The 25,779-nt window shown below is 43.6% G+C and overlaps 1 long non-coding RNA gene across 1 annotated transcript; it reads right to left on the reverse strand.

Moving 5' to 3' along the window:
* Window positions 1–1,709: 1,709 nt before the first annotated feature.
* On the reverse strand, window positions 1,710–23,821 carry LOC142015472 (uncharacterized). The gene is made up of 3 exons (XR_012646159.1): window positions 23,798–23,821; window positions 5,782–5,958; window positions 1,710–1,800 (listed from the first exon to the last, which is right to left on the reverse strand). It is a non-coding gene; the product is annotated as an uncharacterized LOC142015472 (long non-coding RNA).
* Window positions 23,822–25,779: the final 1,958 nt, after the last annotated feature.

The raw sequence follows: 25,779 nt of genomic DNA on the forward strand, positions 1-25,779 counted from the left end.
TATGAACAAAACATGATAGCATGGAAAAATATTTTCATCTTCAGGAATTTGTGGTAGATTGAATTGTCTCTTCGCAGACTTTTCCTTTAATTAATCCCCAGGGTTTTAACTATAATACTATCTCAACAGCAAAATATTTATTTTGATGCTCACCCCACATTTTGATAAAATTTAGGAATTTTTGTTACAACAACAAAGAATGGAACAAAGGGATCTATAATGTAGTCTTTCTCACCAAATAGACACTTCAAGGTTTCCATCTTAAAAAAAGCAAAAACAAATACAAAAGTCCGCCTTCTCTTAAAATTACTGTATAATATCCATTACAACGAAGACGAAGCAAACCTCCAGGAAAGAACTCAATGTGCAAACACCTGATAGTATGTCAGAGAAGGATGGCTGCATATCACTAGAAAACCTCTTCTGTATTTTTTGTTCATTATGCTATTTGTTTTATCATCATAATTTTAGTGCTATCTTGTGCCCATCCATCTCATTACCGTAGGATGTGAGTCCTCAGAAAAGGTACCTTTCTTATAATACTGCAGAATCTTGTATTTATCCACTGGGCAGGTGAAACAAACACAAACAATGCCCATGACCTTCAACCGTGAAGTTGGATCTTTCCTATGAGAAAGACATTTTTAAACTGTTCTTTATTCCATTCAATTCTTAGCTTCTGCGTGGGACTATTACATAAGATGCCATCTCTGATGCTCTTTCTTTCCTTTTCTCTGGAAGCTGGATTGGCGCTACCAACTCATTTTCTAAGAAGCTGATCAATGGTATAACTTTGCAGTCACTAGGGGCCTAGGTGGACATATCTGATTTTACTTGGTACTCCTTGCGTTCTTTGGAATCATGTGATGAACACTGTCTGTATTGCAGTTTGACAGATCCTGAAGAACTGTCCATTCTATGATCCTTACAGATAAACAATTTAGTGACTTCTGTATAGTGTGTCATGTCAGCAACACCCTCTCCACAAACTCCCCCCCCACCTCCATTTCTCTTCCCTTAGCTGGAAAATTTATTCAAAGGATTTTGAATCGGACTATTGGAAAACCATCATTATTGTTACTTTACTATATAATATTTTAGAAATAAAGCACAAAGTATAAAATACACTTTACTATAAAATACTTTAGAAATAAAGTATAAAATATACTTTAGAAATAAAGAAGCATGGTATAATTTCAGTGTAGTGCAGAAGGAGTTAAGCAGATACTTAATTTACAGTTAAATTGCAGTTAAGCTGCAGGCTTTATAAAAAAAATGAGTCAAAACAATCTATTTGTTTTTGCAGACTTTTTTGAACTTGCCTGGCAGGCCACCGTAGTGACATACATAGAGATTTTCGAACTCATGTTCATTACAGAGATCCAATAAATCCCCCAAAACACACTAGAACTTTAAGGAAACATTGGAATGAGCATTTCCATTTTAAAAGAACCCCATTGCAACATGTTGCAATGCAATCATCTGTTCCCTTTAAAGTGACATTAGTCTAAGACTTTTGTTCTGTAAAAATAGCATGAAATCTGTAGAAATGTTTCAAGGAGCTTTTCATTGTCAAAGGAAACAGTCTGTATCTTTCACCAATATATGTAAACCCTGAGTTTCTATTACTCTCACACATCTTCCCACTAGCCCCTTTACTCTGTCTTTCACTTACCTTTACCTGCAAATTTCTCTCTGTGGGTGACTGCTGTGCACATTGACTTCAGTGGGACTCCGCTAAGGCAATAGGCTCCATCTGTGTTGAGCCAGGTGCAAGATCAGGGCCTAAGACTGTAAGGTCTTTGGGACAGAGATAGTTTTGTTTTATGTTTGTACAGCACAAAGCATAATGGACTTCTCCTCCCTTGAGATGCCTCTGGGTACTTGTATAATACAAATAATAATTAATAATAGTCATTACTAGTCTAATTTCAATTTCTAAAGTTGAAAGAAACCTATACAACAAGGAATCACTATTAACATGGTAATGGTTCAGATTTGTATGTTTCCCTTAGTTTTAATAATCTGAGATACTATTAGTAAGATAAGACACATTGGGTCCTGATTCAAAGACCATTAAAAGATCCGCTGATTAAAAAAAAATATTAAGGGATAGATTATCAGTTGGTGGGAACATGTTTGGCTCCATTGACCTCAATAAGTCTGTTCTAATGAGACTTCTTTAATGCACCAGTGCTGATTTGCTCCAGCTGCGGACCTGGCCTAATATGTAATGTTGAACTTGGCAGCAGTTGTTCAACCCCTTTGCAGCTCTAGAGATGTTGAATAGCATCTGGAGTCATGTTGATTTCCATGGCTGGGTATCATTTACTTGTCATGTATCATCTACTACATAGCCACAGCTCTGCCATGTTTTCAAAAAATTTTAAAGCCTTATTTACTCACGTAATGTCTGCTGCCCCCCTTCCACCCCCACTGTTGCAGCTACATCTCCTTTTGCTTGTACCAAGGAACCATTTACTTCTGTTTCCCCATTCTAATTGTTTATCAGTTTTATTTTGTATAATGCACAAGTTCCTATCCTGAGACATGAGGGATACATGATAGAGAAAAGCAGCTGAAGCGAGCTAGACACTGCAAGAGCTACAGGAAGATTTCTTTTCAAAATCGAGTCAAATAAACTATGTCAGAGAACAGAAGTGGGGGGAACGACATATTAAGCACTTATAGGCAAGTGCTGAATTCTCTCCACTCCTGCTGAGCTCCACAGAAGCGAAGGGTACTTAGCACTGTGCTAGACTTTCCCCTAGAGTTCTAGCTTCATGATCACAAAATGCACAGTACTACATCCTGGGTCAGGAAAATATCTCCATTGACTTGCTAGTGCAGTAGCGCCCAGGTGCCCCAGCAGACTCCATTGTGTTTCGTGCTATAGACACAAAATGGGAGGGGTGTGAGGCCAAGAGTGGAAGGGGTGGGACCTAGGGCAGTCAGCCCCTGGCATTTCTCAGACCTCAGTGCTGGGGCCTCCCTCACAGCTGCACAGAGTGGTGGAGCAGCACTGCTGGGACAGTTCGAAGAAGCTCAGAGCTCTGGTTGTTGCCACTGTGGAAGTAGCAGTGGCAGCAGCCAGAGCTCTGAGTCCCTTTGAAACACCAGTCCCAGTGTGACTGTCCCCCTTTGCACCTCTCTGTCAGCAGGCCTGCAGACCCAGAACAAAAAAACCCTTCTTGCCGCAAAGAGCCTGCCACCTGCAGCAAGAGATGATAACAGATGGGGGAGCATGAGGAAACAATGAGACAATAAGGATGATAGCATCAAAATAGTCTCAGGGGGTACAGGAGTTAGTCTGTATCTTCACAAAAATAAGTAGGCCTGTAGCACCTTAAAGACTAAACTTAATGAATAAATTTGTTGGTTTTTAAGGTGCTACAGAACTGATTGATTTTTGTGAAAGCATCAAAGTTTAATATTCTTCAAGGCTACGTGTACACTAGAAGCATCTGTCGACAGGGAAATCTTGACAGAACATCTGTCAACAGATTGCATCTTCACCCCACTTGCTCTGTCGACAGAGACCTGCCAGACTGCACTGCCCTCTGGAGCCAGAAAGTGGAATGGCAGCTCTGCAAAGAGGGCTGCCCAGCAAGCAGAATTCCTGTCGACAGAAGTACAAACAGAACTCTGTTGGGACATTGTTATGCCTCAAATTTATTATGCCATCATGTGCCAGTAGTGTCCCACTGCAATTTACATTGGCCAAACTGGACAGTCTCTGCATGAAAGAATAAATGGACATAAATCAGACATCAGGAAGGGTAATGTACAGAAGCCAGTGGGAGAACCCTTTAATCTCCCTGGACACTCAGGAGCAGATTTAAGAGTGGCAGTCCTGAAACAAAGACATTTCAAAAATCAAATGAAGAGAGAAATCTCTAAGCTGCAATTTCTTTGCAAATTTGACACCATTAACCAAGGACTAAACCGAGACTGGGAGTGGCTTGCACCTTACAAAAGGAGCTTCTCTGCCCTAGGCATTAACATCTCCAAATTAGACTGAGAATGGGTCATATCCCCCCCCCCCACAACCCCATCTTATCTAACCTCTTTTTTCCTCTCTTTGTACACACTACCGATAAAGGGCCTTTTCCACCCTGACTGAATAGACCTTGTCAGCTTTGGCCCTCCCTTTTACTGGGACCCCACTCTTTAAATACCCTTCTGAAACCACCCCCTACTCATACATCTGATGAAGCGGGTTTTTGCCTATGAAAGCTTATGCTCTAAAATATCTGTTAGTCTATAAGGTGCCACAGGACTTCTTGTTGTTCTCGAAGAAGCTCCCAGAGTTATGTCAACAGAACACTGCAGTGCAGACACGGCCCAAGTGTGTCCCATCTTGGTTTGATTCAAAAATCTTCATTATTAGCTGCTTCTATTAATATTATCATCATCATTATAATACTACAGAAAATCCAGATTTCAGATGCTCATAACTTCCTTTATGTTTTTTAAAGTACCTTGTAACATGCCCCAGCGGAGTTAATGCCTGAACGTGTCATGCATTGCACTGCATGTTCTAAAATATATCACAAACAGCTAGTAAAAACTAAACAAACCTTAAATAAAGAACAGATGTGACATGTATAACTAGCATTTAACAAGGATGCATTTGAATGGATTGTATTATGGCTGCACACTGTCACTAAAGCATGGAAATCATAGTTTTCAACATGTTCCTCTGGCAAATGCCTACATCTTGCTGACAATGCTTTCGGATAAGGTGACTCCTAGGTTTGTAAGTTCATATGTAAACATCCATTATGTAATTAATTGGAATAGTGTTTCTTTTTATGAAATCAGAACATTTCCCAGATCTTCAATAGAACAAACATTGGGCCAGGTGTAGCTCTCATAAACAGTTAAGTAAATAAGGAGTAATGCCCATGGTCTTCAATAAGGGATTTGCACTGATTTCACCCGTTAAGGTGAAATTTGGTTCTATTTGGTTCTATTATATCTAACACAAACTCAGAGACTAATATGGTATTTTTTTTGGAATTTTCCAAATAACAGTGTTCCCAAGCTCTCTATTTTATGAGACCAAAAAAAAAAAAAAAAAACCAAACAAAAAAATAAGAACAAGAAAACCCAGCATTTGCTAAAGCTCTCCTTGGTTCTTGAAATGAACCCACAGTTTATAGAATCATAGAATATTAGAACGGGAAGGGAACTCAAGAAGTTATCAAGTCCAATTCTCTACCGTCACAGGACATGTTTATTTAATCTGCTTTTAAATATTCCCAGGAATGGAGATTCCACAACCTCCATAGGCAATTTATTCCAGTTTTTAACCACAGTGACAGGAAGTTTTTTCTAATGTCCAACCTACACCTCCCTTGCCGCAATTTATTTCACAATTTGGAAGAGGTGATAAGTCCAACTAGTTTTATCGTTAGTGTGAGATGGGAGGAGACAGTACAAGCTAGTACCAGATTCTCATTTTAGGAATATGTAGGGCGTTGAAGATGGGATTACACAACCATCACTAACAGGTCATTGTTTTAGCATATGGCCCAAGGTAGTGCAAAGTAAAAAGTAGTTGGTAGTTGAGACCTGTTTGTATGAAATGATGTCATTTTAGTTCCTTTTGGAGCAGTATATGCATTAGAATCCACTATCAGAGGGCACTAACAATATTTTTTTTTGAGGGAAAACATTATATTACTTCTCAGTGTGCTTATGAGCTTGGGACTTTCATGAGCTATTAAATAAAAATGTAAAATAGCATAAATAATCAGGTATAAGTAAGAATTTTACCAGCTGTCTCTCGCAACTGTTAGTAGATGTTTTCACATTTATTTCTTGCAGGCCGATGTTTTAATTCTACTGCACATTTTAGAAGCTTATCCTGGAGGCAAAAAATCTTGAACTTTCTGGTTGGTGGAATAGAGCTGCTTGCAGAACTTTTCCTTCTGTTCTTTCATCCACAACAATCTTAAAACAAAAACAACACGAAGGATGATCAAGAAAAGTAGATTGCATGAAACTTTTGGCTGAACATCAGAAGAATGTTTTACTTTAGAATCAACTCTGACTTGAGACGCAACTCTGACTTTGAGACGCAAACATTCAATTTCACTTTGAAATAAAAAAGTCCTGAAGGACTGTTCTTACTTTACAAGTGATCATATATTTCCATGATGTTATGCTTTTGTTTCTACAAACAGTTGTGATTAGCTCTCATTACCTCACATTGGGCAACAAATTTCTATTTGGCTCTTGCAACACAGGATATAAAATAACCCAGGTCAAATATATAGTCAAAATCTGACAAGTTTTGGAGAACATCTTTTAGTCATCAGTACTCCTAAAATTGCAACACCTGCAAAAGTTGTGTGTTGCGTATCAGAGACGTGGTAACAAAGCCATGTTCAGTGACAAATACAAGTTGAATGTCTCTAGTCTGGCATTCTCTCATCCTGTAACATCTGTAATCTCGCATGATTTTAGTTAGCCAGATGACCACTTATCTTGGGTGCAGCCGAGTTTCCCATGGGACCATAAAGTTTGTTTACAGCTACCAGTTCTGGATCTCAGCGTTCTGTGCTGTTATTTAGCTCAAATTTACCCCTAAATATTTTCTAACAACCCAGTAAGCAGAAATAGTGTTGGCAATGCAGCTAAGCAATATTGACCTCCTGTGGTCTTGCAAATTCTCTTGTTCGGCACTGGTCAGGTCATGGAGATGCTGGACTAGAATGGTCCAATCTGTAATTGTAGCTCCTCTAAAAAACTCAAATAAGGCAAAAATACTCTTTTGGCACGTTTTGCTATGTGAAACATGCCTAGTCTAAATTTCAAACAGAACTGAAAACTGCCAGAAGTAATTTTGTTTCTAAAACAAGTTTTATATTTAATTATTAATGTAACATGAACAACTAAACAAAATACGGACACACCTAACTCCTGAGCTATGTTTTAACCAGTACAGTGTACTCGAAGCTAGATGTCTGCTTGGAATAAATCAGAGTAGCTCCACTGACCTCTGTCCTTGTTGACATTAATGGAAATATGAGCATTTTTACCTGAGGATGATCTGGTTCTCATTTGAACCCTACTGGTTATTGATTTCTACACTAGTTTTGAGGCTAGACTGTTGAGCCTTGTGGTAGTCTGTGGAATCATATTCCTCAGAAACTCAGAGGTATTTAATGTCAGTGGTTCATGATGCATTCAGTGTGCTGGGCAACTAGAGTTTAACTTGAAACACTCAGATCTCTGTGACTGATTTCAGTTACATGGGAAATTAATGCATAGTGAGTGCATGATGCCTTTGATTGTTGTATTCGTATAAATAATGGTGGTAGCAAAAAAAAAAAAAGCCCAATTTCTTTATATTCTACTAACATGGAACTGATGTATTAGCTGAGATGGAATATACTGGCCTAAAGAGTAAGAGCTTTTAACATGACCTGAAACTGTCCAAAATTCAATAGTTAGCCATCTTTTTTTTTTTACTTTTTTTGTTTTTTTTTTACAGATACAGAAAAGAAATGAAAAAATAATTAAAGAATGTTAAGTGTAAAGCCAGTCTTTTATTTTAAAAACATCCTTCTTTACTTTTACTTTAAAGATTTTTAATAAGGAAGAATCTTTTGTTTGATAGCTTTTTTAGATGGTATTAAAAAGGTAATAACTGTCCTTTTTGGGAAAAAAAGAAGTTAGTTAGTCTGGAGCTATTATTGTTAAGTCTGATTCCCTCTTAGCAGAACAAACAAAACAAACTCAGACAGCAGGGGAGAACACCAGCTTTTGTCTCTGATGCTGATTCTTGTTTGCAACTTCAAATACAGTCACAGCACAAAATATTATCAGCACAACAACTTGTGATCTGACAAATGTGTACAAGTATTGGGCTGTTTAGGACATTGCTTTTAACCGCCTTTCTCTGGTCACAAGTTCACAACAAAGTTGTAAAGTCTAGAGACTTGATTGGCTAAAGCAGACTGTCTTAAGAGACAGAAGGAAAGAGAAAAGCAGATGAGAAAGAAAAGAAATAAGGTGGAAAAGGCCACATGGCATGGTGGTGGCAAAGTCTCACTTTGGTATTCAGGGTTTAGACAGAGCCAGGATGGATGGCAATGCCAACTTGTACCTTTGTTTTTTGGTCCTGATGTGGTTAGGCATCAGACTTTTCTGGAATATGATGACAAATATCCAGGATTCCAGGAGATAGTATGATTGGCAGCCTCCACGGTGGAGCTAGTTGCTTCCCCTTCTTCCATCTTTCAGTCATCAATCATTGCAGTAGCCAGCTTTCCCCTTTGGTGGCCATGGTTACGCTAGCGAGTTTTGCTGATAAAACTGGTGGAACATCCACACACAAAATGTGTTTTGTTGACGGTTTGTTGACAAAACTCAGCACTTGTGCTGGCAGCATTCTGTCTCTCATCCATGAGGCATAACGCTGCTGTTGATAGGTTCTGTTGACAAAAAAGTGGTGCGTATGCGCAGGGGAGGGGAGAGGGCATCCACACCAACGAGCAACCCTGTCTGCTGTGCTTCTGGGTGCCTGTTTTGTAGAGAGAGTGGCCGGGCAGTCCTGCCTCCCTATTGACAGAGCAGAGCACTCTTTTGTTCTGCTTTTAGTGTGTGGCCACACTTTGTCAACAGATGTTGTGTCAGGAAATCCCTTCTGACAGTGACTTCTGTTGACAAAGCACTGTAGTGTTACTGTCGCCATTGTCTCTTTTTTTTAGGACTCCAGAAAGAATCTTCCTCCTCATTATTTTGTTCACCATTTAGTCCTAACATGCAATCCACCAGTTTTGAGCTATTAATTTCTGGATCCCCATTTATTCACCAGACGTGATCTTAACACAATCCTTGAATTATATCAGGCAGCATTTTACTTCAATTAATTCAGTCTGTCTCCTTACATCTTTTCTTAAACCATTTATATAACAGGATTTTATGACAACTTATGAACATTTATCCAGTTTTAACCAGTGTGAATAACATTTGAAATAGGTCTGCTGGGCCCCAGTTATGACAATAGGACTGAGATCAACTTCATTTAATTGCATAAGTAATATTTACTACTATGCAATATTCTGCATGAATTAAAATTAAGATTAATTTAATTCTGATGTGTCGGGATGTGAAATTGCATGAGCATTCAGATACGTCCTTTATGCTTGTACAAGCGTTACAAATAATGTAATCCTTTTGCCAGGTGGAGTTGGCAGCAACAAGGCCCAGGTTCAACATGCAGGAGTCCCTTTTAATAATACAGTACAGAACCTGCTCCAGCTCAGTAAACTGAGAAGTTAAACACCACACCTGGATGCCACGTTCCTCTCTTGCTACTACATCCCAGTCAGAGCTGTGGTTCTTGGTCAGAGAGGATCCAGAATTAAGAGGTGAGTTGACCACCCATGCAGGTGTCCATAAGCAATTCCTTCACTGCTGCTGCTGCCACAGTTATTGCTGGCCACTCTGCGTTGCTGCCTGGTGCTGCTGGTGTGCATTCATTCATTCCACTACTGTTGTCAACAGGCTGCCATTCGCTCCTCTGTACTGTCACCTGTTGCGCCACCTCTGGCTGCCACCTTCCTCTTTACTGCAGCTATTGAGAGCCATTTGTGAGGTTCCACCCTGATGTCTATGTTTTCTGTTACAGAATCTCATGTATCATGCCTGCTGGGTAGCCTTTTGAAGAAACACTGCTCCTCAGCAAATCTAAGCTATACTTAGACCTCATTATTAGTTATTGCAGCTCTAGTGATCACTTGAAGTAAAAGACGCACCATCAAATCTAATTAGCTCTATCTTTAAACAGCAGAATGGGGCAGGTTAAATGGTGACTAACACTCTTAGGCTACATCTACACAAGCCAGGCATGAGCTCCCAGACTCTGTCCCACCCCCAGCTCCTGCCCAGCCAGCCCCTTAAGCCCATGATGCCGATGGGGGTGGCTCTGGTACATCACCTAGAGTCCTGAGGGTTGCCTGACTGGCCTCATCTGCCTCGTGGTCACTGTCGTCAGCCTCCTCATTGGCACTGATCCCCCTCTGGTAGATGAAGACCAACTCCTCCAACCCTGAATCGACCATCTGGGGTGGGGATGGGATGGCTTTGCCCTGCAGGATGTGGTGGAGCTCCATGGAGTAGGGGGCCGATGATGGGTGCTACCCTGCAGAATGACCTGTGCTCTCTGGCTCTGATGTAGGCCTAGTGGAGTTATTTCACTTTCACCCACACCTGTTCCTGGGTGTGGATATGGCCCCTCTGCTCCAGTCTGGTGCCCATGTGGCCATAGATGGCTGCATTCCTGCACCATGTGGGGAGATCCTACAATTTGGCCTCCTCCCCCGAGACCTTGATGAGGTCCTGGATCTCCACAACCTACCAGGAAGGTGCCCATCTCCTTCTGCCTGCGACAGCTTCTGGGAGGCTGAGAGCTCCCCCTGGGGAGCTGGAGTGGGGGTGCAACTCACTGCCCTTGGGCTAGCTCATCTTGAGCCGGGTATGAGCAGCTGGCAGCACGTGGCTGGTAAGCCCTGCAGTGGCTCACTCTCAGGCTGTCAGCGCATTGTCTCCTTAAGGGCTCTGGGGAACCATGGAGTTTTCCTGGTCCTGGCCAGAGCAGTCAGCATGGCAGCCGTTGGAGAGCCTGGAGGACCTTTAATTCGAAATAGCCCTTTTCCCCTTCTAAACTGCATTTATTTTGAAATAAGCATTATTCCTCCTGAAATGAGGTTTATTGGAATCAAAATAATGTGCCCTTCATCTGTTATTTTGAAATAGTGCAACCATGTGGACTTAGACTGAGGCAGAGCCCACACACCTTTAGGCAGGAACGCCTGTCCACACTGTCCACTGGGATCTGGCATCTGAACCCTCTATTTAGCAAAGTCAGTTCAGTTAAAGGTGATCTCCTACATATGGACATGCTAAGAACAGCTCTGCTCCCTAGTCATACAATAAGGAAAACAACATTTTCATTACCTCTGCATTCCATACTAAAGTGATGGTGATACTAACACCAGCCAGAATCAATCACTTGGGCAGCTCAGCTCTGTTGATTGGCTATCTAGATAGAATATGTGTGTTCATTTCTGATCCTGAAATCTTCTCCTCCCATCTCTTACTGTCACAAGTAGCTTCAGACCTTGCTTACAATAATAAAATGGCAAAAATAAGTATGTGAATGCAGCACTCTAGCAGGTTATTATAAGCAAACATCTCATTATGTGTGTCCCTGTGTAGAAATCTGATCTTGATTTAGTGATTTCTCAAACAAATAAACACTGTCTAGCTGAGTCCCCTCATAGTATCAGAACCAGTTATAGGTTCTTTTTAAAAATCTGAATTTTTTTTGTTGGTCATTTCCCTCTGCCTGTATGGGCTTTCCAGACCAACATAAGAAACTGGCATGTTTGTGTTGGGTCCCTCTTCCAGGTATCAGCTGTAAAATATTATAGTCAGAAAGTAACCCTGAAACTTGTAATATTCTGCACATTAGGGAAGGAAATAAAATATGTGCATCAGGAATTGGAGTGCCTTATAAGCTTTCAAGTAAAATCTATGAAAGCTGTTTTAATAATGACTGTTTTTGCCATTACCTTTTACAATCTTATATTTCTAGTCTTTCACAGAGTGACTTCTGCTTAGAGGAGGTATTTACCCTTGGCATCTTGCATAATTGTTATCATGTATGGTCCCCGATTCACTGGAATGAACTATGTTTTTCCAAATAAGTCAACACTTTTTGCAGCTGACTACGTTCTGCTTCACTGCCTGGATGACAGTGTCTGATTCCAGACTGCACAAGTTCCAAGCAGACTATCTGACACAGATTTTTAAGTGTGTCTAGTGGTTTTGGGGGCCCGATCTCAAACTCTTTGAAGAGCTCTGATTTTCAGAATGTGCCATCCCTTTAAAAATCAGGCCCCTTTAACATGTCATAGATTGGGAACGCAAAATCACCACTCACTTTTGAAAATCTAGGGCCTTCACTTTTTGCTTCCCTCTCCCCACCGCACTCTCATCTCCCCCACCAGTAGGATCACAAGTGACTCTTCAATAAATTGTAAAATAATAGTCCAGAGGCAAGTTTTTGGTTCCCTTTCTCTCTCTCATTAGTGACTGAAACTAAAATGGCATGTGTGCCCTGGCTAAATGTGGCAGTGACCCAATCGCTCCTCATTGTGCCCTGCCAAAGATTTGTGTGGATTAAAAAACAGCATAAAACCCCCTCCAATTTAGAAAGAATAGAAAATGGAATTTGTCTTCAACTTCAGTGAAAACTAAAGAAGGGTCCAGGCTCGTCAATAGTTACCACACAGCTGAATCTGAAATACGATCACAGCTCCCTGCACTAAGAACAGGAACTAGCTGCGAGAGTTCAGGTAATACTGGGGAGTGATTGTTGGCAAATGACCAAAAAAAAAAATCACCTTTTAATGGCAACTACTGAACATCCTACAATACTGAAAAGCTGCCTGAATTCTTACTTGTGCTTGCAGAAAGGAAGGCATTGTCAAAAGGCTAAGTTACGTCTCAAATGTTTATATTCAAGCCATGAACTGCAGTTTTACATCTGAGCACTCATGACTCTCTCTGTCTCTCTCTCTTATCTATGCCTGCAACTTGATGATGGGCACAAAAAGGAATCTCCAGCTTACCGAACATTTGGCTTCAGATCTGTGCGACAACATGCTTGTGTGCTTGGAGGTTTTTAAGAGCAAGTTAGACAAACAGGGAGGGCCTAGTTTACCTTATCACCTCAGGTTTGGGGGATGGATTAGGTGACCTCATGGAGTCCCTTCCAGCACCACATTTCTATAGTCATGGGTTTTTCATGTGCCAACTTAGAGGGAAGGTCCACAATTACTGTGCTAAATGAACACACTCACTACAAGCTCTTTAAGGGCCTCATGTCCCCAAAGTATACTCATTCCTCAACCCTATAAGTGCTTCAGGAGCCTCAGTAAATTGAAAGCCTTCCCTGGGGCTGATAAAATTCTAAAATGATTTTGCAGGCAGGGGCCTAATACGCATTCAGATTGTTTTATTCCTTGTCACATGTCTCTGGAGTGGTCTAGTATCTTAGTCATTTCCAATAGTGTCAGGATGAGTATAAAGGATACAACTGTCAATGTCTGCACATGTAAATTCTGTTAACATTAATGTAGTTAAACATACCAATGATCAGGACAATACATGTACACACAGGTTTTCTAGCCAATATTTCTTATGCAAAAAAGCTTTTAAACTGGTCTTTCTTCTCACTGATGTAATACAATTTGTTTTTTGAGCATTTTATAGTTCTAGAAAATGAAAATTTGACAAGAAATTTGACAAGCAATTGCCCTTCAATATTATGAACGCTAACAGTTTGTGCTACTAAACGATGGCCAAGTACTGTAGATTGCACATTGACTGTGGTAGCCTGGAATGGAAAATACGTTCTGAGGTCAAAAATGCAAAGTTAAGCACCCAAATAAATGGCCAGATCTTTACCATTCATGGGGTCCTTTTTGCAGTGTGCAGGTGTCCTCAAAGCGTATCTGGAGTGCCTGTTTGTGGCTGGCAGGTGACTGTAAGGCAGGCTGTGGCTAGCAGGTGGTGCACTCTGGCAGGGCACAGAGGCAGACAGACACAGGAAGCCAGTCACAGGACAGGCAGGGTTTCTCAGTGGAGGGGGAAGTCTTATGGCCGTTTCAGGCCACTGGACTGAAGTCCCGATACCCAGCACCTGCTGGGTGGCTGAAATCTCAATCCCCCATGGCCCATCCTACACTGAAGTCTCAGCTCCCCCAGGCTGAATCCCTGATTCATGTGCATCCCAGAATTCCCTGCACACATCCCAGACCCAGATCCAGCCCCCTCCCAAGCCATAAGTGGTGGGGCTCAGGCAGTGAGTGGCAGTCCTGAGTTCTGCATTCTCAATACTTCCTGTGGGGGAGAAGCCTTCAGAACCTGTGGGCAGAGTTGTGGGGCTCTCTAGCAAGGGCAGTGTTGTGCCAGGGACAGCTTCACAGCCCTTTCTCTCCCTGCCCCAGGCAGGTCAGAGGCAAGAACTCATGCCATAAGGCAGCTGCTCCTCTGGCTGGTGCTCTGACACAGGCAGCTATGGCGATCCCTCCTCTGCTGTTGGGAGAGGGGGTTGAATCTTCCCCTCAGCTCCCAGGCTCCTTTGCTCATACAGCTAATAAGAGCCAAAGGTGTTGATACTTGGTCTCATGACTGATGGAGCCCACTGCAGGGGAGCCCTCCTGGCACACAGCCTCTAGTTACCCTCTTCTTGCCACCTGAGCTGTCCACAGCCTTCACACAGCACCTAGCTACCCTTCCCTGCCCCCTGAGCTACACCCTGGCCAGACACAGACTCTGAGCTGCACCCTGTTGCACACAGCCCCCTAGCTACCTCTTCCCTGTACCTTGACCTACCTGTCTGAGCACACGCAGCCCCTAGCTACCCTTGCTTGCCCCCCTGAGCAAACTGCTTGCCCACACACTGCCCCTAGTTACCGCTTTACACATGAGCTGGTTTTAAACTTTTTGAACTGAACTCTCTCCCACACCTCTTGGGTTAGAAATTTTGGTTGTGCTCTCCCGCACACATGCATACACCACAATGAAGCCAGGCCTGGTGGTTAGCTGCAGGGATCAAGGTGGAGGTAGCACTGCCTTCCTAGTCCTGCCATATGGAGCTGGCTTGAGCCTGTTGGGCCCTGCCCCCTAACCAAAGTCATACTACACCAATACCTAAGTGCCCCACCCTGAGCCCAGACTCCCATAACCCCCTTCCCTTGCTGGGCCTGGAGGTTTTATAGCATGGTGGGGGCAAGCTGCCTCAGACATCCAAGCCAAAATATTAACAAGTGTCTAAATTTGAGGAACCTGATGAGCTTGAGGCTAAGGCCAAATGGCCCTCCTCCTGCTCTCCTTCCCTGATTGGCCCTGGTTGGGGGTGAGGGTTGTCACATATTTCTGAGTGATTGCCACTGAACTCACGTGAATTCAAGCAAATTTAACAGGTGTCCTGTATTCACAATGGGGAAATACAGTCACCCTAAAGCCATTAGACAAACACACCATGAAAAATAAAAACAAAAATGAACAGAACACTATTTCTTCCCCCCGGGCTTAAAACAGCAACATAACGTATGATCTAGACTGTAAGAAGGAAATAGCGACTAGAATAGGGAAAGCAAGAGTGAGTTTGACGGCGAAGGATAAGATCTGGAAAAGCAAAGCAATTAGCTTAAGAATGAAGCTAGGCATCTTGAAAACGTGTGTATTCAGCAGCATGTTGTACGGATGTGAGACACTGGTGGTAACAAAAGATTCAAAAAGAAGAATATTGGCATTTGAAAGGAGTTGTTATAGAAAGATTCTGAGAATAGGATGGATGCTGAAGGTCACCAGTGAGGAATTATACAGGAAGATACAGCCGAAACAGAACCTGATGCAGAAGGTTATAAAATGGAAGCTACAACTATTTGGACGTATTTGCAGAATGAACGACGAATGAAAAATCAAGACCTGCCTATTCGGCATAATGGATGGTTCGAATAGGAGAAGCAGACACCATGGAGAATGGATAGATGATGTAGTAGATTGGTATGGAGCTAGTCTACAGAAACTAAGCCACTCTGCACTGGATAGAGAAAGATGGAAAGAAATAGTGAGAGAGGCATCAGACACCAATGGGTGCTGAGCCCACGGTTATTGATGATGATGATGATGATGAGTGTTCCACAGATGTTACAGTGTAAATCAAACATTGGTCCTCAAAAGCTTGAAGGACAGTTCCCACCTTCAAGCAAACACACTGGAAAACAAGTAGGAAAAACGAAAGGAGACTGAGAAACCAGAAAACAAACTGAGTAACAAAGATTTGGGATAATGCTACTGTACACTATGAATGGTACATAGAGATACGTGTTAAAAACACTGGGAAAGGGAATAGCTGAGAACACAAGCTGATTTTGTCTATTCCCCATGAAGAGGAATGTTATGGAGACATTATACATATTTCACCTATACTGGAACATTCAGCTATTATATTGCTACAGATTCAAGAAGAATGTAGAATATAAACCAGATAATTACTTAATGGCCACGCTCATGTAAAGGCAGGCAAGATTTATTTTCAGTCCTATCTGCTTCTTTTTGTTTGTCTGTCTCAGTCTCAGAACACAGTATGACACAGAACAGGCATAGACATGGGTGGCGGTTGATTCATAGTAATGGAATATTTCTACCACAGTCTTATTTTAGGATTTAAACTCTGGAAAATATTTTAAACTGGTAACTAAAATATAGTCCCTCTTTTTCTATTAAGGAGATATTAGCTTGCTTAGAAATCCTTGCCCTGTCCATATCAGAGAGAAAACAATAACGATTATAATAGTAGCTTTTGATTCACACTGGTTCCCAAACTTTGCAGCATTTGATTTTTGAAAAACCCTCCCGCCCCCGCCTCTTCTTTACCATCATCAAACCCCACTTTTACCAAAAAATTCAATTTGTAATTTACAATAAACACAAAGACTTGATATAAAAATGTTATTTAAAATTTAAAATAAGCACAAATAGTTTTCCTTGGCCACTTGTGGGTGCCTGGTGCAGCCCTAACTGTCCAGCTGCCTGATCCCTGTGCCAGCTGCCAGAGCTGCCTGTGCCAGCTTCCCCACCCATCTGAGACCCGCGCTGCCAGAGCTGCCTGCCCAAGCCCCATACCACTGGGGCCAGCCGCCCACCCACCCACCAGCCACCTGCCCCAGCTGTAGGCCAGCCACCTGAGCCACCCGCCCAAGCCCCACACTGCCCAGGCCTGCCATCCACCTGCCAGTCCAAGCCCTGAGCTACTGGAGCCAGTCGCCAGTCGCCAGCCTGAGCTACCTGAGCCCTGTGATGCCAGGGCCAGCTGCCCAAGCCCTGTGAATCCTGCAAGGGGGCCAGCCACTCAAGCCGCGCGAGCTGCCCGCCCAAGCCCCTCCTCTCCCCCAAAGCCAGGCACCACCAGCCTCCTGCTTTTACCCCATCCCCATTCCCCTTACCTGAGCCGGGCACCCCCAGTCCCCCATCTAACCCCATCCTCCTTGTCCTCCCCTCCCTCCCACAATCCACACTCACTGACCCTTGCATTTAGGTCTTCGCTGGCTGTTTGCTTTTAATAACAGCTGAAGTGGGGTCTGGATCTCCTTGCATCCCCCCTGGAATATTTTCACATCCCCCGGGGGGCGGGGGGGGCTGTCTCCTAGTCTGGGAAACCATGCATTAGAGAACATCATATAGCAATGCAATTTCTCTATTAAACAGTGTTACCATATTACAGAGTTATCATCTTTACATTATCCATAACATGTCATTGCTATTGATTTTATGAAACTGAAATCTATTAGCATACATATTGAAATCTATTACATGGGAATGCCTATGAAATATTCATATTTAAAAAAATTAAAGTTATGTTGTTTTTCTGGTTTTGTGCATGTGACCATACTTTGACTACTGGGTAAATGCTAACCAAATATCTACGTATCACTTTGTCTTCAGTCTATTTAGATGGGTGTGTAAATGATGCCTTAATTTTTCAAAATGGCTCTGTAAAATATATACTGTCACTAGAACTGTAGAGTTACTAGTGAAATTTCCAAAATAAACTTCCGTGTAAGTGAAAGAATATAGGAAAAATTTAGTAAAACATATTTTACTTTACTGGTTATTCCCTAAGAAACCCTTGTGGTCAAAAGACCAATTCATTGAATTTATTTGCTCCAACTTGATTTTCAGCCATTTTAAGGCCTATTTGAGTCTCACTAGCAGCCCACATGCTGATGTTGCAGTCTTCTTCTTCTTTCCCTAAATTATATAGGCAAGATTTTCAAAACAGCTGAACACCTACAATCAGAGCCATATTTTCAAAAGTGCTAAACGCTTAATATTTCCAAAAACATTGGGCAGCTCTCAGCAGTTCCCATCGGGAAACATACCAAAGCCACTTTTGCTGGGTACTGTACAGGTGATCCGATACGTGGTATCTCCAGGCCCTTAGGCAAGGTGTGTGTGGGGTCTGCTCTGTGCTCCTGGAAGGGGAGGACCCCCACGTGGAAGGGCTGGGGAAGCCAGCCCTCAGCACTGCCAAGACCACGTCCCTCTTCCCCAGAGAGCTGTTCAACCCAGGTCTCTGTGGCATGTCATGTAGGACTCCAGTGGTGATTTAAAGAGCTTGGGACTGCTCTTGCCACCATCTGAATCTCCTGGTCCCAAGGTAATTGCCCCTTTGCCCCGTCTCCCAGTGACAGGCTTGGTGCTGTGTACACTGTAACAGGGTCAGGCCTGCAGATCCCAGCTGGAAGGGTGAAAGGCAGCTCAGGACACAGTCTGGGCTGGGGAAGAACAACAAGAGTCAGGTAAGCTCCCAGGTGGAGGCAGTAGGGGGTGGTGGCAGGTAATCAATAAGGGCCAGCTGATCAGACTCCCGGAGCACTGGCAAGACTGCCAAAGGTGCCCCAGCCAGGACAGAGGGGAGAGAGGAGATGCACAAGGTAGGGGAGTGGAGGTGGTTGAGGTAAGAGAAGATGAGAAAACAACATTTACAAAACACAGCGAGAGAGAGAGAGAGAGAGAGAGTAGCTCAATGGGAGACTGCCTGGGCTCCCCTCCTGCACGGAGACTGAAGTCCTGGCTGTGGAAAAGGGGAAAAGACTGACCAGCCGGCCGAGACTGGCAGAGGTGGGTGCAGCCAACCCCTCCAGCTGAAGGGAGAGGCGTAGGACCCTGGCCAGAGCCAGGGGTACTCTGTGACAACACATAATTAATAATCAAAACAAAACACACAGACCAACCAGTATTGGTTCCAAAGCACTTACAATCCAAACGTATGTGCTGATATAACTGAAGGAAATGGGAAAGGGAGCCCAAGATAGCAGGGCGAAAATTAAGGCCCATATAGCAAGAAACAGTCAGTCACATGCAATGAGCCATTTGAGTCATTTGCCGTTGCGTGAGAAACTCTATTGCCATTAAATAACTAAACAAGATAGCAGGAGGTAAACACAAACATGATGTGTTCATTCTTTGCGCTGCCAGCCAGAAAAACGTTCCAGCACATGATGTCTAAAAGTTTATTAATAAGCCAGTTTGCTGCTCTATGAAATAAACAGCCTATAGGAATCAGAATGGATCAAACTAGTCTTATCAGTTGGTATAGAAGTATATCTTCATATGAGGCATGATCCAATGCATGACAAATATCTTGTTAACTTCACTGAGAGATGGCTCAGGACCTTTGTACTGAGCTGTAGTTAAAACATGAAGAGGCTGCCATCTTGTGGTTGCTGTTATCTTTTATTTTAGCATCTAGTTTTACTGGGGGAGTGTAATATGTTCAGTTATCCAGCTCTCACTATGCAAATATTAGACACTGTCTTGCAGGAAGATTTTAATTTTCAGACAGGAAGCTATTATTTATGAATACACAAAAAAGGCCATTTGGATCCCTGAGACATGCCCCCATTTAGCGGTTCATTTTTTTCAGCAGGGTCTTTCCATATTAGAAAGGGAAGGGATTTCTCCATGCTCTTGAGTTAGAACGCTTGGCCAGGGAGATCCTACTGCCTATCACTTGGAAAGTCTTAGGTGTTTGAGCTATGTTCAACTATTCTGTTTTCTAAAAAATTAAATCTATGCCTGATGAACATGACAAATGCTGCCAGACTGCCGCTTGCAGGGGCTTTATTTGTTGTACTGGCTGGTGAACTGGTGCTCATTTATGTTCTTTGCATAACTCTACAGGCATACAGCATGCTTCACAGAGCAAATCCTCAAGCCCCATCTGCCTTGAAGGGTTTATAATGTAAGTGCAGATGAGTACACCACCACAGAGGGACTGGGTAGGGGAAGACAGAGACATATCACAGGGTCACCCAGGGTTCAGCTCAGATCTCTCTTAAGTTTAGGAGTAGAAAGGGAGGCACAAATCCTCTTGTCACAGTCCTACTATCGCAAATCTCCCCTTGACTTCAGTTGGTTTTTATGGAAGGAAGGGAGGCGCAAGATCACTGTCTGCTGTTCTGTATGAAATGAGTCATAACATCAATATAAGCTGCCATTTAGTGCAGAGCCCCATGATTAGTCACCTGTATTTCCCCATGCTCAAGGTATTACAGTCTCCCTCTTTCTCCCTTCTGGTCTTCTTCAGGAAGAAAGTTGTAAAAGATGTGGGTAACAATAACCAAGCTGTCATGCTGTTAAAGGCTGATCCCATTTTATTCCAGGTCTCCCTATATGGTATAAATAGAGTTGCATATCTTGTATACTAATGCTATACATTTTATTGCATGTCACGGTCAACTACGAACTACAGTGCAGATTCTGAACCACAGATGTCAGTCTGAAGACAGGTAAGTACTGTTGGCTATGTTAGGACAAACTAGCTGCTGGATCACTCCAGTGACTGCAAACAGAAATAAAATGGAAGGATCGGCTCTTGTGCCAAGCATTAATCCTACACACTGCGGAGATAAAAATAAATAATTTTTAACATGACTGCTCTAGCACAACTGTTATCTGTTAGGAGACTCAACTTCATCTTCGCTAGTAACATGGGACCAGATCTAAAGCTTACTGAAAGCGGTGGGCTTTTGTTGAGTATGTCTGCAAACTTTCTTTTAACACACACATTTTCAGAGGTAGGGTTTCAGAACCAAATTAGAAACCAAATTTCAGCTGTACCCATGCGAAGCCATTGGCTATGTCTACACTAGAAGCGTCTGTCGACAGAGTTGTGTTGACATAAACTCTGTTGACTGAGTGCATCTATACACAAAAGAAGACCAACAGAGCAATCCGCTCTGTCAACAGAGAGCGGCCAGACTGTCCTGCCTCCGGACGTCTCCCCCTTGTCGGCAGTCTCTTATGCCTAGAAAAAAATCAGGCATAAAAGGCTGCCAACAAAGAGGGGGTTTCGCTGGCAGAACCACATTTACACTGCTGTTTTTCTGCTGTCAGCAGCCTCTGCCAGCAAGTGAATATTCAAATGAGAAACCATTTGCATTTTCAAGACCTCCCATTTGCATACTGCTGCTGACAGTTCAGATTAGTGTAACTGTAGTTTAGGTGTTGGTGCTCCCCAAGTTATGTTGGCAGAAGGCCCCTTCTATCAACAAAACTCTCTAGTGTAGACACAGCCATTGACTTTAGCGTGATGGCATAAAGGGAAGAGAAGCCCTAGCATTGCAAATATGTATGAACTCTTTCACAAGCAGGTATTAAGGCAATACAGATTTCTTTTACACAGTTTTAATAATGCTCCTGTTAAATATAACTGCTGTCTCCTCTTAACAGCCCTAAGTCTGTAGTAAAAAGGGTTCTCTATGAAAACCTTTTACTGTGGATGCCTTTTAGCTGTTCCATGAAGTATTTTTACTACTGATTAACAATTTAAAGGCAAACACAAATTAGGCTTGTGATGCTTTTAAGAGCACAGAGGAAAAGTTGAGCAAGCATTACTTTTTTATGTCGCTGAAGTATCCTCAAATAACCTTCAGTGAGAGCAGTTTGTGTAGTTTGTAGCCTTAATAACATGCATGCTCACAAATTCTTTACCCAGAGAGACAGCACACTGTGGAAGAGACAGCTATTTTTACTAGACCCATTTACAAATTAACTGGGATGCGATGTTGTCAGTTTTACATTCCTTCCTTTTTATCCTTTAATTAGAAATGGGTGGGGACCAGATTGGTTATCTGTCCAGGAGTATCGCAATCAACAGTTTTCAGGGCTTGTTTGATTAGTGTAATAAAACCACTCACCTTGATATGCTTGGTATTGTTTCATGTATTATGCCCTGATAGCTACTCCTAAGTACAAGCAAAACAAGAAGCCATTTGTGTTCCCTCTGTACTGTACAGTTGATTGCCTGATGTGGAGCTAAAGAAAGCAGAAACGGCTCAAACCCAGACACTGCACATGCCTTCTCACCATACTTTGACAGCAAGACTGAATAGGCAGGGAACTCAGTTCCTAAGCTCCCCTTACAGCAACTTTATACCCCATAAGATGGGACCTGAGAATGGAGTGACTTTAGATCATATTATGACTTTAGCTAATATATCTCAAATGTAAAAATTAGGGATGGCCCAAAACAGAAACTGAAATCTGAATCTTCCTGTAGCAGAGCAACCTTCACCTTGAGCACTCCCCTACGGCATGCTACTATGCCTGTCTATTAAATGGAACAGATTCTCTTTGGTGTCCATTCAAAATTAAACTTTGGACCATAACTTTATTTCTGTACAAACATCCACAGAGCTCTTGTGATAGAAAAGATTCTTTCCAAATTCCACAAACACAAGAGATTCACAATAATTTTCCAGGCCTCCTGCAGAGATACCATTTCCAGGTTGTCTGTGACTGTCAGAGTCCAATCTGGTTGTACAAGAAGTCCTGAGGCACCTTATAGACTAATAGATATTTTGGAGCATAAGCTTTCGTGGGCAAAGACCCGCTTCCTCAGACATGTGGGGGAGGCTCCAGAGGGGTATTTAAAGAGTGGGGTCCCAGTAAAAGGGAGGGCCAGAGCTGACAAGGTCTATTCAGCAAGGTGGAAATGGCCCATTATCAGTAGTAACAGAGAGAAAGCCGTGCTAGTCTATATACTATCAAAACAAAAAAGTAGTCAAGTAGCACTTAAAAAAATAAAAAAAAATAATTTATTAGATGATGAGCTTTCGTGGGATAGATCCACTTCTTCAGACCATGCCCATGTGTCTGTTCTGATATAGCTATGGTCTGAAGAAGTGGGTCTGTCCCAGGAAAGCTCACCTAATAAATTATTTTGTTAGTCTTTACTGGACTGCTTTTTTGTTTTGATTATCAGTAGTATGTATCAAAAGAGTAAAAAACAAGTCAGATCAGACAGGCCCATTGTCAGAGTCTAATGGGGAGATATTAACACCCAGGGCTGAGAAGCTGCTTTTGTTAGGGGTGAGCCACTCCCAGTCTCTGTTTAATCCTTGGTTGATGGAGTCAAATTTTAAAATAAATTGCAGTTCAGAAACTTCTCTCTCCATTTGATTTTTTGAAATTTCTTTGTTTTAGGACTGCTAGCTGTAAACAATCTGGCTGTAGTTTTTTTGCCTTTGTTCCAGGACCCCACTCTCTCATTTACCTTGAGAGTTACGTGAGTTGCTACTTGACTGCACCTCCAAGTCAGGTCTCCTGCAATAGAGTTCCCTGGAGTGTCACAGGCCCCGGGCCTCCCCTCCTGTGATATCTATCCTGGCTCAAGGACCAGCCCTTCAGAATTAACTGTCTTGTTTCTTGCTTAGAAACAAGAGCCAGAAACAAGATAGTTCTGTCTGCAGTCCATCATTCAGACCCTCTGCAAAAGGACTATTCATGGTTTTCTATTTCCCTAGGCCTCCTGGCCTGTGAGTCCAACTCCTGCTCCTGGGATCCTCTTGCCAGTGACAGCCCTTCTGTTTTCACACACGGGTTCTCTAATCAAGCTAGTTCTTGCCCTTTGCCCAGGGGCCTCTGTATGAGCTCTCTTGCTGCTTGTCAGAGCTTCCTCACCTTCTGTTCTGTCCAGCAGCTCTCTGAACCAGTTCTTAGCACCATGAGCTTTTTCTTTCTCCCAGGTCTCCTGTAGCTCTCTCCTTGTTACTTCTGCTCCCTTTCTACTAAGAGGACAAGATGTCCTGATTTTATAGAGTTTTATACCATGTTAATATTTGGGTCTGTTATATAGACACCCATAACCTCTCACATCCTGTCCTGATCATTCACACTTGGTATCTGAGCACCCTACTTTCCATCTCCAGCAGCATTTCCATGTTCCTCCTGTCTGCCTCTGAGTCTCCTTTCTTTCTCAAGTGCACACTGTAGAGCCAAAATAGGGAAGAGATAATTGTTAAAGTTACACGTCCACTGGACTCCACCTCTTCTATAAGATGCTAATCACCCTGTAGTACCTCCTATCCTGAAATGTTAAGTGGTGACACAGACTGTCAAGTTAGCTATCAAAGGACCACATCACCCCTTTTGTATCATGTCTTCGGCTATGGCTAGATTGCAGGGATTTGTTGGCAGAAGTTTATGTTAGAAGATACCTTGCAACAAAACTTCTGTTGACAGATTAAGTCCAGACTGCAAGGCAGATTGAAAGAGCAATGTGGTCTGTCGACCGAGGCTGGATGGACTGCCTGGCCGCTCTACCAGCAAAACAGCCACCTGGAACCACCTTGGACAGGGTTGCAGGTCACCAGCTCCTTCTGGGAGCCCTGACGAGATGTTCCCTTAAAGGCCCACTCCCACCCCTGACACCCATTTCCTGCCACTGCTGTGGGCATGCTTACCTCCTCAAGGGACAGCATAGCTACAGCAGGCCTTCACATCTTGGTGGGTAACACAGCTCATTTCAGGGAGCCATGCTGCCAGCGCTGCCCCTGGGGGCTTGCGCTGGCCCAACACAGAGACGCTACAACATCTGCTGAACCTCCTGAGAGCCATCCTCCTCCTCATGGAGGACGAATCTGAGACCACCTACAAGAACCTCACCATGGTTGCAGGACGTTCACATCTGCTCCTGCTCCTGCCCCTTCCCCCCCGGTGCACAGGCAGCTCAGGAGGCACCGCACCAGTTACGACTGTTGGGATCAGCTGGTCGTGGGGCAGTGGGATGACCAACAGTGGCTCCAGAACTTCTGAATGTGGAAGACCATCTCCCTGGAGCTCTGTGCCTGGCTCATCGCTGCCCTCTGGAGACAAGACACCTGGCTGCGGCTTGCCATCCCCATGGAGAAGCAGGTTGCAGTCACCTTCTGGAAGCTCGCAACCCCTGACAGCTACCACCCAGTGGGCAACCAGTTCAGCATGGGGAAGCCTACCATTGGGCCCTCCTCAACACATTCTTGGGCTCAGTCTCTGCATGGGGGTGGGGTGGGGGGCAAAAGAAGGCATGTGAAAGATGTTGTCAAAGCAGGACTTGAGTTGGTCCTAGGCCCTTGACCACCACTCCATGTCAGCCCTGAGCCACCTCTACATTATCCCCATCATGGACCACAGGCTGGCATTGTGTTCTGGCTGGAGGTCCTCATAGACCCTCTGACTGCAGGGTCAGCCTGGTGGTAAGGTGGGGGTGACTGAACCTGGTGACATCAGGGGGGTGGCTCAGCTCTCGGTCAGTGCAGTTGTAGCTGAAGGAAGATAAGAAGGAGAGATGGTGAGTCATTCATGTAGTGAAGCCCCTGAAGCCATGCCCTGCACCATGAGCTTGGACTGACACCCCCTAGGCCAAGGGATGGGGATGTCCTGGGAGCAGAGCCCTGTGTGGCCTGCAGAGCAGATTCTGCCACATGGCGGCTCTGCAGTGCCTACAAGACTGTGCTGACTGCTGCACCCCCACCCCTGCTAGATGGGCTAGTGGCCATGTGGGGGGTGTCTGGCCACAGAGGGTTCCCTTATGGTTGGTGGGTGATCCAGGACCAGCCTGGTCCTCCCTGGAGCCCCTCCACACCCCTGCAGCTCCTGGCCCTGTCTGTGGGAGTGAGTGGTGCCGCCCATCTGCAGCGTGCCCTTGTGCCAGGTGCCACACTCCTTGGTGTGTCTGGGGTCAGGCTGGTGCCCTTGTGGCTAGCCTGCTTCCAGACATGGTAGGTGCTGGGAGGCCTTCCCTTTCCCCCCACAGCCTGTGGCTTGTCTGGCCTCCTGTGAGGCTGGCAGTAGGATGCTGCCCATCCCCAGGGGCTGTCTCCTGGTCCATGTGGTTCCATGCATTGGGATTGCAGCACA

The sequence above is a fragment of the Carettochelys insculpta genome, chromosome 6 (genome assembly GCF_033958435.1).
Source record: "Carettochelys insculpta isolate YL-2023 chromosome 6, ASM3395843v1, whole genome shotgun sequence".
Lineage (NCBI taxonomy): Eukaryota > Metazoa > Chordata > Testudines > Carettochelyidae > Carettochelys > Carettochelys insculpta.